This window comes from Patella vulgata, chromosome 7 (genome assembly GCF_932274485.2).
Source record: "Patella vulgata chromosome 7, xgPatVulg1.2, whole genome shotgun sequence".
Lineage (NCBI taxonomy): Eukaryota > Metazoa > Mollusca > Gastropoda > Patellidae > Patella > Patella vulgata.
The window spans coordinates 46,196,459-46,209,827 of NC_065885.2; the positions used below are offsets into that span (position 1 = coordinate 46,196,459).

General features: G+C 35.9%; 1 protein-coding gene across 2 annotated transcripts in view; it reads left to right on the top strand.

Annotated features, from left to right (window-relative positions):
- The window catches only part of LOC126828366 (nuclear pore membrane glycoprotein 210-like), a 74,196-nt gene that overhangs the window by 16,876 nt on the left and 43,951 nt on the right, over positions 1-13,369 (top strand). The gene's annotated exons all lie outside the window — the stretch shown is intronic.

Consider the following 13,369-nt stretch of genomic DNA (forward strand, 5'->3'; position numbering starts at 1 on the left):
TTCAATGGTATGGCCGCATTGGCAATTTTGAGTTTGGACCAGGTTAGCTCGGTATAGATCGGATTTCAGTGTACTGCACATAGGAAGTCTGAAATAGGTTTTGTGTTGGGTTTAGGTTTGATATTACGTTTAAAAATTGTCTTATTTCCCGATGTTTTAGTAGTAGTGTTCAGACGATTCCCGGCTTTGATGGTAGAAGACAGGGTTCTTAATCCATCTTGAAATGAACCGGCCACGGTTAGGCCCAACGGATAGTCGTCTTTTCAACAACAAACATGTTAGTTTATGCATACTCTATTCACGTCAGTAATTGCATAATTCACTAATTGCATAATTTATTTGGGATAATAATAGCCGAAACTCTGTATAAACAAGACCTTAGTAATTGCATACTTGCATTCATACATCGCTATAATATCAACATTTATAGTCATATTATTTCAGCAACTTGCATTGCATATTCCTATTTTTGGTTTCATACAACTAAACGGAAGTTATAAATTAGTAAAAACTACAAGTACATACAAATGTTTTTTTTAAATTATTTTATTCGTAAGCACATGTTAATAATAAATAACAAAGTATATAAGTATATAAATAACAAAGTAGCACAAATCGGTTTCCGTATATAGTCGGAACTCGGAAATATGCTGTACGGGCGAAAGGTCACGTGGCCAATTGTCGTGATTCCGATTAGTTTATTTTTAGCATTACCGGTATACAATTGTCAGGATTTAATGCTGCAGGATGTTCGGATATCTGAGAGGATCTTTTCCTCAATTTCACTGGATATTAAAGAAATAAATTCACCACAACAATTAAAATCACGATATAGTTTTTTTGTCATTCCATGATCCTGCTGTTCTGTCAAATCGTTCAATTATTGTTCATAATTTTCGATGGCAATGTTTTTGCTATGGAATACGCATTTCGGATTAAGGCCCGGTTTGAAACAATTTCTATAAATTTGGGAATTAAACTCTTTGTTCTGTCATCGTCTTTCTTTGCTGCGCAGGTATGATTAATACGGTCTTTTATTGCGGATAATTTGGTTGACCTATATTGCACGTGGGAGGATCTCCGGCTTTTGGAACTTCCTTTGACGACGTGCATGCTTGAAGTTCAAGGTCAATGCCGCCATCACTATCTTCAATTAAATCTCGTTTACGTTTCCTGGTGTCATTCTGCGAGGTGTTCAAGTACTTGGCATGATTACCTCAATTAAGTTGTTTATTTATGAAATAAGTCGAAGGTATTCATTGTAATGATTGACTCTTTGATGGGTTTCTTAATCGACAAGTAATAATTAACTCTTTGTAATCGGCCGAAAGTCGATTGATTTATGATACCATTAGTGGTCGGTTCATTGTTTTAACAATCGGCCTGATCCCTGGTAGAGGGGGAGAAGAATTTTTGGAATGTTGTGGTTCTAGCAAGTAGTGGTTTTAGGTTTTGAGGGTTTCGTAGTGAGTATGTAGTATTGGGAGGTTGATAATTGTTTGAGATTTCAGATAAGTACGTAGGACATTGGTTGTTGTGAATTTCGTATAGAGTTGTGAGTTTCCTTTGATGTCTCCTTTCGATCAAGCTTTCCCATCCTGTTTCGAGATATAGCGATTGGTTGCTTGCATATTTCGGTAAACCAGTAACAATGCAGGCAGCTTCTAATTGGATTTTTTCTAGTTTGCCGCTGTCGGAGTCATTACACCCATCCCAAACTTGGCAAGAGTATTCCAGATTAGGTCTTATGTATGTTTTATAGATTATGTTTAGTGAGTTTTTATTTGTTTGGATACCGAAGAACATATAGTATCAATGTGTTTTGACCACCTGAAGTCACTTGATAGTGTAACACTGAGGTTTTTATGTGTGGGGACTATTTCTAATTCTGTGTCACCGAGTTTTAAGTTTGGTAGATGTGAATGGGGATTAAATGAAAATAACAGGACTTTTGTTTTAATAAGATTAAAATTAAACATGCATTATGCAAGAGCAAAATCTGCTTATTACAAGTCTTTCTTTAGGCCTGAAATGTTATCTAAATTATCAATTAGGCATTAATTAACTTATTCAGACCATAATAAACTCTCGATGTCAAGGCTAGCCTTTGATGTTGGCTGGATTAGATTCCTATATGCCGCTAACGGCCGTTGATAATTAAGAGCGTGTCCGCGAGAAAACCATGCAGAAGGTGCTAAGGCTTCAATCACAGATTTTGACCAAATTTGGTTTATAAGTTGGGATAGTCCCAAAACACATAAATGTGCAATATTAGATAAATCTTTCAATCCCTGTATGAGAAAATTGAAAAAACATTTTTCATATGGTGAAATTGCCAAAATCTGTCTTTTCTCAAATACCAACTTTGGCAAGTCCTTACACCTTTACTATACGTAGCAGAAAAACCAAACTCACACAGTTTATCGATGACTCAGTGCTGTTACCACAATATTAACTTCAGACGATTCTGGCGAACGAGATCTGTATACGGACTGGATATCAAAGCCTGTCTAAATTCCCCATTTTTCGTCACCCAAAGTTTGACGCCCTATAGCTACTTCTTTCATGGGGTGGGTTTAAAAAATTTATGCTCACGTGAACAAGCAACCTCCCAACATTTGATACAAAAAATAAAAATGACCGGAATCGACTTGACAAAAACTAGGTAAAGGAAACAATAACCCATGAAATTAACCTGTAATTTCCCTATTTTGGAGATAATTAACCGTAGTAGATAAAAAAAAACTAACAATTTATTTTCCTTTTCATTCATATGGTGTTTACTACCAGCCCTAAAATACATTAGTATCTGTTTTATAAAAATATCTTGAAAAAAAATACTTTCAAAGGCCTGTAATCGTTCATGGCTCATCTGGCGTCAACGGGAATTGACTTCTGCAGTTGTCCACGACCTTCCATTGGAGTTTCGACGTGCTCAATCTTAACAAACATATCCATCACTCTCAAATAGACATTATTTTAAATAAAATAATCCAACGAAAATGAAAAATTCACCTAAAAGTGAGATTTGAACCACCAACCGCATCACTCTCAAATAGACATTATTTTAAATAAAATAATCCAACGAAAATGAAAAATTCACCTAAAAGTGAGATTCGAACCACCAACCGCATGACTTCCCCCGACCCACCCTCTCACCGAGTTGCTTGTCCCAGGGCCCCAAGGTTCATGTCGTGGGCCCTGTTCAAGGGGTTTGCCTAGGGCCTCTCTTATTCTAAATCCGGCCCTGAAGGTGCAGCTGACGGTGCCCGAGAGCTGTAGCTACCATACTACACTGTTCAATGTCACCCACTTCGACGCAATTAGGCTTCGTTGCCGTTAATATTTAAGCTTCCACATTTCTGTATTGTAGAAATCAGTGGATGTGTCCCAAAATGAATAGTGGAAACATGCTCTGAAATTAAACATTTTGTAGCCATTTTCGGTAACTTGTTTGAAAATGAAATCTTAAAGAGACAATACAGCAAATATGTTAAAGGGACAATACGACAATACCAAATATACAATAAATACAAATACACACTTATATAGAGTACAACATGGTACAAATAATGGCTATGGATATGATGAAAACGTATAAAAGTCAAAAATTTTATTTCTCTAATTAAATTCGCATTTTTTTAGCACTTTTCAATAAGCTGTATATTTTAAGTATGTTGCATTCCGGTCATTTTTTTTACACCTATGGATACTATGTGCTTAGCACTTCAAAACCACCCAAAGAAATTCTACTTGCGACCATGAAAGAAAAAGTTACATTGTATCTTTTTCTGCACTATAAGGACAATGTGAATATGGTACCCTAAAACAAGTTCACACAAAATTAGTATGTACTGATTTTTTTTTTTTCAAATTATTGCTGGGGTAGAAGTTAACCACCCGCTTTATCAGACAGGGTCAATTAGAAGGTTGCTATTCCACCATAGAATGCAGTCTGTGCTTAAAAAAGGTGATAAATACACATTTGAAAACCGCAATTTTACCCATAAAATGAATAATTCCTGTACAGTCCTTTATAGCGACATCAGACTGTAACCACTTCAGCATGTTACCTCTTGCCCCTAGGGGGTGTCATACCATAAGTTTGATCAAAAAATTCCGACCCCCCATCTTGGCACTTTTTGTGATTTTTGCATGGTCTTCTCGAGGATACACTCTTAAATCAAAAAAAGTGGATAATCCAGACTATGCTGTTTATATTAATGATTTTAGTAATGATGACCGAGACTATGCAAAAATTTCACCCGCTTCTTTCTCGGCTCATAGTGGATCAATTTGACTGAAATTTTCAGCAAATTACCTTTACACTATCTAGTTTTTAACTATTATAGCGAGAACTGCCATCTCTTTATCTTATCTCCCATAATGTATCTTTAATTAACCATTTTTGAGACCAAAATATTTAGGGCATTTAAATCATGGTTTAGAGATAATTCTATATCATTAACCGTTTTTCCATTGCAGCCTAAAGCTGTATCGTCAGCAAATAATTGTGCTATGTTTGTCAACGTATCTTGGATGTCATTTATATAGATTAAGAAGAGGAAAGGTCCCAAAACAGATCCCTGAGGAATCCCTGACATTAGAGTTCTTTCATGTGATGTAACACCTCTGACTCTGATGGTTACCGCCTGTTTCCTGTTACTGATGTAGCTTGATAGCCACTTAAGACATGGGTCGTCAATACCGTAGTTTTTTAGTTTATGTATCAGGCCTCTGTGATATACTCGATCAAAGGCTTTTGATATATCAAAGAAAACGTAGCAGGACAATTTGTGGTCCTCAAACGCAGTGACGACATCGTGATATATTTCAAGAAGTTGATGAACCGTTGCGTGTTGTGGTCTGAATCCAGTTTGCAAGCCATATAGAAGGTTTTTGGACTGAAAGAAATTGTATAGGTGTTTGAATATTATATTTTCGAGAAGTTTACTAACAGTGCTCAAAAGAGAAATAGGTCTGTAGTTTGATGGAACCCATGGGTCGCCCTTTTTGAAGACAGGGATTACATTTGCTTTCTTCCATTGAGCAGGAAATATTCCCTCAGTAATGGACTTGTTAAAAAGAATAGTCAAGGGAACACATATTGAATTAATAGAGTGTTTAAGTAAGTTGTGACTAATCCTGTCAGGACCACTGGCCTTTTTGGCATTAAGACATTTGATTATATCCATTAGTTCAGACTCAACAATAAGTGGTAGAGAAAATGAACAAAGGGTTCTAGAATTAAAAGTTGGAAGGTCATCTCCGGTTGTATTATTGGCAACAGACCCAAAGAAATTGTTTAGCGTTTGTGCTTTATCAAAGTTTGAGCGGGCAAAGCTTCTGTCTTCTTTCTGTAATGGAGGAATATTTGAAAATTTGTTTCTTTTCAACAACTGGTTCATACATTTCCAGTAATTTTCGTTTGATTTGTATATGTTATTAACGTTATCTATAATTTTCTCCTTATAATTTGCTTTTAGAATTTTTTTGAAATTGTTAACTTTGTTGCGTTGATTTTTATATTTTTTAATGTCATTTGGATGCTGGGATTGTTTGACTTTTTTCCGTAGTCTTTCGCGCTTTCGGATATCTCTTCTTATATCTGAATTAAACCACGGTTTATCGTTTGGCCTTATGATAACTTCCCTTTTTAGGGTTTCACACTGCGTAGCTTGTGTGAAACACTATTGTTTTTGTTAAGATTATTCTTATTATTCTTCTTATTATTATTTTTCTTTTTCCAATTTGATTGTATCTCAGAAACTACTTGTCGGATTGATTCGATGTCTTCGGTTTCACAGGGAAAGTGGGTGTGACTTAGAGATTAAAGCTATTTCGAACGTTCTGTGACGATGCGAAATATTCGAAATCGTCAAAGTTATTGTTTTCTGAAATATTGCCGTAATATACTATTCAAAAAAAGTAGGGGATATTTGATTTTTAAGTGTTATTAAAGTCACCTAATGAAACTGACGAAGAAACAAATGATCGTTAGGCACAGACTGACCATTATAAGGGTAAAATGATACCCGGGGTCAAACAGCAAAGTTACCACAGCATCACAACCAAGTCAGTAACGGGTAAATCCTCCTCTGTTTGCCAAACAAGTATTGATCCGACGTGGCATACTCCTAATGAGACGTCTAAGGTCATTTTGGTCCAGATTGTCCCATTCCTGTTGCAACGCAGCAGCAAGTTCTTGGACATTGGCAGGACGTTGTTGACGTTGACGTAACCTCTGTCCAAGCATGTCCCAGACATGCTCGATGGGGGAGAGGTCGGGACTCAGTGCTGGCCAAGGTAATGTGGTGATGTTCTGTTGTTGGAGGTAACCTGTAACGATCCTGGCCCTGTGACATCTTGCGTTGTCATCCTGGAAGATGAAACGGCGGCCATGACGTCGTACGAACGGCACAACATGGACTGCCAAGATGTTGTCCCGGTAGTACTGGCCTGTAACACGCCCTGCAACAACATGTAAAGCCGTTCTTCCAGCAACAGTGATGCCTCCCCACACCATAACAGAACCACCCCCAAATCGATCATGTCTGATGACGTTAACGTCTTGGAAGCGCTCGTTTCGACGACGCCACACCCTCCTACGTCTGTCCAAAAAATCAACAGTGAACCTTGACTCATCTGAAAACATCACATTGCTCCAGCGTCGATTATCCCAGTGTTGACGATCCCTACACCAACGACGTCTTGCCTGAATGTGATGATCTCTCAAACAAGGGATCACGCGAGGACGTCGGGCGCGAAGGTGACCCCTATGCAGTCGATTCCGAATCGTCTGGCCACTCACTCTCACACCAGTGTCTGTTTGAAGACGAGCGCTGATCTGATTTGCTGTGATGACACGATTTCTCAAGGCCAAGGTACAGATAAATCGATCCTGGGCTTGAGTTGTCGCCCTTGGTCGACCTGAGCGTGGTCTGTCCTGTACAGATTGTGTATCACGGTATCTGGACCATAGCCTGCTTATGACAGACTGAGAAACATTCATCGTCCGCGCCAAGGGCACGTAACCTTTCATTTTGGGTAAGCCGACGCATATCAAAATTTGTTTTCTGGTCACTAAAACAATTAAACTGATGTTTCCACCCTGGAATTCAATGCCACAATGACTGTAACATTCAAAGTCAGAGTCGTGCAAATCTTGGGTTGGACCCCCATGATGATCCCAAGCATCACCTGCATTCCATGCGGTAGCTATTGGTGCGTTTGGGCGTCACATGTAACTGGAAATGTTTCTTCTGTTAGGTTCGTAGTCATTTGCATATTTTAGTATTATGCCCCCAAAATCAAATATCCCCTACTTTTTTTGAATAGTATATTAACAATAATCGTTGGATTTTAACATTGGATACATTTTGACAGAGACAAGGCACATAGCTACGGTTCTTTAGATTTTTTATTTTCGACGAATCTTCGGAGATATTAGGCGCCAAATTTTGAAAATTTAAATTTTTAACCAGGGTTCAAGAGTCATCTGATTTGACCAAAAATGGCAACATTTTTTGTCACCGTATTTTTGCTTGGCCCCCATTGGCTAATTTAATTTTTCAGTCCTGGATTAATTATTTATTGTTCGATTTGTATAAAACAAAGTTCATATGCTCCGTGGTCCAAAATGTCATTTTTTTTGTTACCGGTACATTTTCCTTTCGGCAACGGAAGTGACGTAAATTTAGCAAAAACTGCAATTTTGACAGTTCGGTACCACTTTTTGAAAGCAAATATTATTTTTTTCAAATCTGGTATGACTGAAAGGGTGTGCCCTGTAAAGGCGCAGAAAACATCGGGCTCAGTTTTTTTAATTTTGATTTTGTTTTTGGGTCATTTCGATTTAAAGGTGAAAAAGGTGAAAAAATGAGCTATTGACAACCCATGCAGGCTTTTCATGTTTTAATATATTTCTTCGTACCTTTCATAAACTTGTAGCAATAATCCATACGAAGAGAATGTATGTGAAAATTAGTTTGTAATATGAGCAGTTGCCGAGAAATGGGCCATTTTGCATGAGCCACTATTTACGCTAGTTTGCCTGTAAAAGAGTCAATTATTATTGGATTTTCATAAAAGTGACACCATTTGATGCGTAATGTCAATTTTAACTAGGTTAAACCAATTTAACATTTTCATTGTCACCGGAAATGACATAATTTGGGCAAAAACTGTATTTATAGCCTTTGAAACAAATAATTTATTCAAATGGGTCGTATTTGTTATTTGTTTAAAATTTTGATATTTGATTCAAATCAACTAATAGAACGAACCCATACGATCATATAGATATCACAAAATGGTTTCTACCTTGTTCAGTTGCGGAGAAATAGACGATTTTCAACAGGCAACTTTTCAAGGTTTTTGGTCCACAAAAGTGTCAATTATTATTCGATTTTCATAAAATTTTCACCGTGTGATACCTAATGCCATTTACGATTTCATTCAAGTAATTTAAGATTTTCATTATCACCGGAAGTAACGTCATTTTGGCAAAAACTGCATTTTTAGCCTTTAAAACGGATATTTTATTCAAATGAGTCTGATTTGTAATGTTTTTAAAATTATGATATTTCATTCCAATCAACAAATAGATTGAACCCATACGATCATACAGATACCAAAAAAAATTTTTAACTTGTACGGTGGAAATTATTATTCGATTTATATAAAATTTTCACCATGTGATGCCTTATGCCATTTCTGATTTCATAACATTTTCATTATCACCGGAAGTAATGTAATTTTGTCAGGATCACTTACAAAACTACAATTTTGACAGTTCGGTACAACTTTTTGAAAGCAAATATTATTTTTTCAAAATTTGATATTACCCAAAGTATACGCCATGCAAAGGCGCACAAATCATCGGACTCAGTTTTTTTAATTTCGATTTCGTTTTCGGGCTATTTCGATTAAAAGGTGAAAAAAGGTGTAAAATTAAGCTATTTACAACCCATCCACCGTCTTCATATTTCAAAATATTTCATCGTAACTTTCATAACCTCGTAGCAATAACCCATACAAAGAGAATGTATGTCAAAATTAGTTTGTAATATCAGCAGTTGTCGAGAAATAGGCAATTTTGCATGAGTCACATTTCGTGCTATTTTGCCTGTACAAGAATCAATTATTATTCAATTTTCAATTTTCTTTCACTATTTGATGCCGAATGCCACGTTTGACTAGATTAAACCATTTTAACACCTTTACTGTCACCGGAAGTGATGTCATTTGGGCAAAATTGAATTTTAGCCTTCAAAACCGATATTTTTTTCAAATGAGTCGTATATGTTATTTGTTTAAAGGTATGATATTTAATTTCAATCAACAAATAGAATGAACCCATACGACCATATAGATACCACAAAATGGGTTCTAACTTGTAAGGTTTCAGAGAAATAGACGATTTTCTACTAGTCACTTTTCAAGGTTTTTGGTCTATAACAGTGTCAAATATTATTCAATTTTCATAAAATTTTCACCATGTGATGCCTTATGCCATTTCTGATTTCATAAAACTAATTTAACATTTTCATTATCACTGGAAGTAATGTCATTTTAGCAAAAACTGTATTTTTAGCCTTCAAAACAAATATTTTTTTGAAGTGAGTTATATTTAGTATTCGTTAACCATTATGATATTTCATTCCAATGGAAATATAGATTGAATCAATACGATCATAAATATGTCTAAAAATAGCTTCTAGCATCTTCTCTTTCAAAGAAATAACCAATTTCGTCAGGTCCACTTTTTAAGACTTTTCGCATTTTTATTGCAGTTTATGGGTTCTAAATTAATTATTTATTGCCTGATTTGTATAAAACAAAAGCTCATATACTCCTTGGTGCAAATTCTCAACTTGTTTCTACCTATAAAGTTTTCTGTCAGCACTGGAAGTGACGTAATTTTGCCTAAAATTTGAATTTTGACAGGTCTGGAGGTCTTTCCTAAGGAAAAATCTTCATTTCTACAAATCTTATCAATGAAGATGAATGCTCCTACTACAGGCGCTAAAAATATGTCGGGCTTAGTGTTTGGTTTTTTTTTTTATATCAGTTTTGTATTTGCGCCATTTGGATTTAAGGTTGAAAAAACAAGTAAAATTCAGCTATTTACAACCCATTCATCGTCTTCATATTTTAAATTATTTCTACGCAACTTTTATAATTTTGTAGCATTAATCCATACGAGGACAATGTATGTCAAAATTAGATTGTAATATGCGCAGTTGCAAAGAAATAGGCAATTTTGCATGCGTCACTTTTCACGTTATTTTGCATGTAAAAGAGTCAATTATCGTTCGATTTTCAATTTTTGTTACCATGTGATGCCTCATGCCACCTTTGACTAGGTCAATCCAATTTAGCATTTTCACTGTCACTGAAAATGACGACATTTGGGCAAAAACCCATACGACCATACAGATATCACAAAATGGTTTCTAATTTGTTCGGTTGCAGAGATATAGGTTTCGGTCTATAAAAGTGTCAATTATTATTCGATTATCATAAAATTTTCACCATGTGGCCTTATGCCATTTATATTTTCATAGAATTAATGTAAAAATTTTATTATCACTGGAAGTAATGTAATGTTGTCAAAAACTGTATTATTATCCTTCAAATTGTTTTGAAGTGAGTTATATTTATCATTCGTTTAACATTATGATATTTGATTCCAATGGACATATAGATTGGATCAATACGATCATATAGATGTCCAAAAATTACTTCTAGCATCTTCCCTTGTCGAGAAATTTCCCATTAAAAAGTCAGCTAACTTAGCGGTAAGTTAGTAACAAATTTTGTAAGGATCACTTTTTTGACATATGTAACACATGGTAACAAATATATAAATGAAATTAATATTGCTAGGTAACTGGCACTGGAAGTGACATAAGTTCAAGGGTAATGTGGCACCGGTGAAACCCGTCATTATTGCATCGCAGTTCTAGTTGGAATTGTGTTGCCTATAAATTCAGTTATTTTGTCATAAAATAATGTGCACCCATCTTCAATGCTTAAATATTCAAGTTCGACTTTCCAGTAGACATTTTGTATAAGTCTATTTGGAGATCACGTGGCTAAGTGGGTAAGACACTTGCTCGCTAGCCTGGAGGTCGGGTGTTCGATCCCTGCATTGGCCGAGAAAGTTCATCCCGATTTTCTGGCGTGGTTTCCCCTTGTCAGTGATGCAGGACAGAGGTCCTGTGTACACATTGGCGTGCACGTAAAAGATCCCTTGGCAGTTGGAATTCGATATAAGAGTAGGCCGTAGCGCCGCTGCCCGGGAAAAATTTCCCTCATAGCACACTGTATGGCGTATGCCCGTCTTCATTAGCCCAGGTTAGGAGCAGATCAGCAGGACGTTAAACCCCATTTCATTTCATTTCATTTGTATAAGTCTATTGAGCTCATTAAAATTACCATGCTTGTAAGAAAATATTTCTCTCTTGAAGACTTGGTGTTGTTGGATTTTAATATCTATTTTACAACCTGTTCCTATATGATCTGAGATATATGAGTCAACATCAAAAGTTTCGGTAAAAACAACACTGATATCCCTCGAGACTAGAATAAGATCTAATAGAGACGAACAAGAAGGTGTGATTCTAGTGGGCTCCTGGATAACATTTGTTAGACTGTTTGTTAAAAGCAAATCATGAAGGGTACCTGAGCGGTTTCGTAGTATATCAACATTAAAATCACCAAGAAGTACAATTTTATTTGTGGTTTTATATGCAGCGTCTATAGAGATATCAAGTTGGTGCCAGAAATCCTGTGATGAATTAGGTGGCCTGTACACACATGAAATAAGTAGAGCACCTGTTTGGGGATTGATTTCAACCCAGATACATTCTATATTACCTACTTCGAGATCATGTCGTCGTTTATATATCAGTAGTTCAGATACATAAACGAGTACTCCACCTCCAAAGCAGTTCCTGTCCCTACGAATTGGTGGGTAAAATCCAGACCAAGAAATGGTCCCATTACTAATGGATTCGTCAAGATGAGTTTCAGAAAAGGTGAGAATGTGGAATTCATTAGTCAGGTTTTGTATTTCGGTTAGTTTATTTCTGATACTGCGAGTATTTAGATGGAAGATAGTAAGGTTGTGGAAATCTGCTTGTTTTCGTGATGAATTGGGGGCCTGGATTAGGAGAAATATCATTTGCTAGGACAACTAACAGTAAACTTATACCAATGTGTTTCACTGAATGTTGTGATTTGGGTCAATGATATAACAAATAGAATATGCTGAAAGAAAATGTGCTGAAGTGAATTAAAGTAAGAAATATATAAAGTCATAAAGATAATATAACTGGGACAATTCGCTCTAGGCACCCTTTTCCTGGGTATTGTAATGGAACAAATAATTTCGTGTAATGTTGTAGATACAGTCCGTTTTCTTACATTTCAGGACAGCATTGTAAATAGCTTACAAGCGAATGAGTATTTCTTTCATATACTATATGCATTTATTGGGATGGCATTAACTCTGCGTTTGTTCAAATACCGGTTGTTTGATTGCTTCTGTCCGATTTGGTGGATGACAACAGACTGACCCTTTGAATTTATAAATAAAATAGTTTTCTGGGCATTTAAAACTTAAATGAATCACTGAAGCGATCGTGCTTGAATGTCGTGAAGTCGGATAAAATTTGGTTCGAAATAGCATTTTCCATGCAAATATTACTATTGGAGTAGGTCGTAACTATTTTTGATAAGCGAATTGCTCTGAACAGTTAATTTGTAATTAATATTATTGTAAGATGAGGGACATGTAGTGTGACGTCACACTATGAGTTGTGTTCTCGGGATAAGTTGATGTAGCTATTTTCCACAGATGATTACAAACATGTTATGTGTTACAAATACTAATAGAGTGACGACATGTCAGTCAGACTCAATATCACATGGTTAATTTTTAGATAACAAAATCTGTTAACAAAATCGAGGTAAACTTAGGACGTATGAGTAAATGCGTTGTACACTCAAATCAAAGATTCATATAATTGACACCGAGTGAGTAAATTTCAGGTTCGAGTTTTTACAAGATAATACTCTGCTTGAGTTCGCGTTGACCTTGTCGGGATATTTGGCTAATTATCAGATTTAGCGAGCTCTGTCACGTTTTGTAGCTTTTAAAAGTTGTTCATCAATATCAACATCTGGTTGTAGCATGCACAAGTTACCTTGAAGTCCCTCAATAAAAATCTTCCCATTTGCAAACCACGCATTCTTAACACTAGAATGAGCATTCATTTTGGTTAGTAATTGAACATTTCTAAAGGTCATGTCATCAGATATTGAGATAACTGAATGCTTTAATTTTTTCCTGTTAAACATA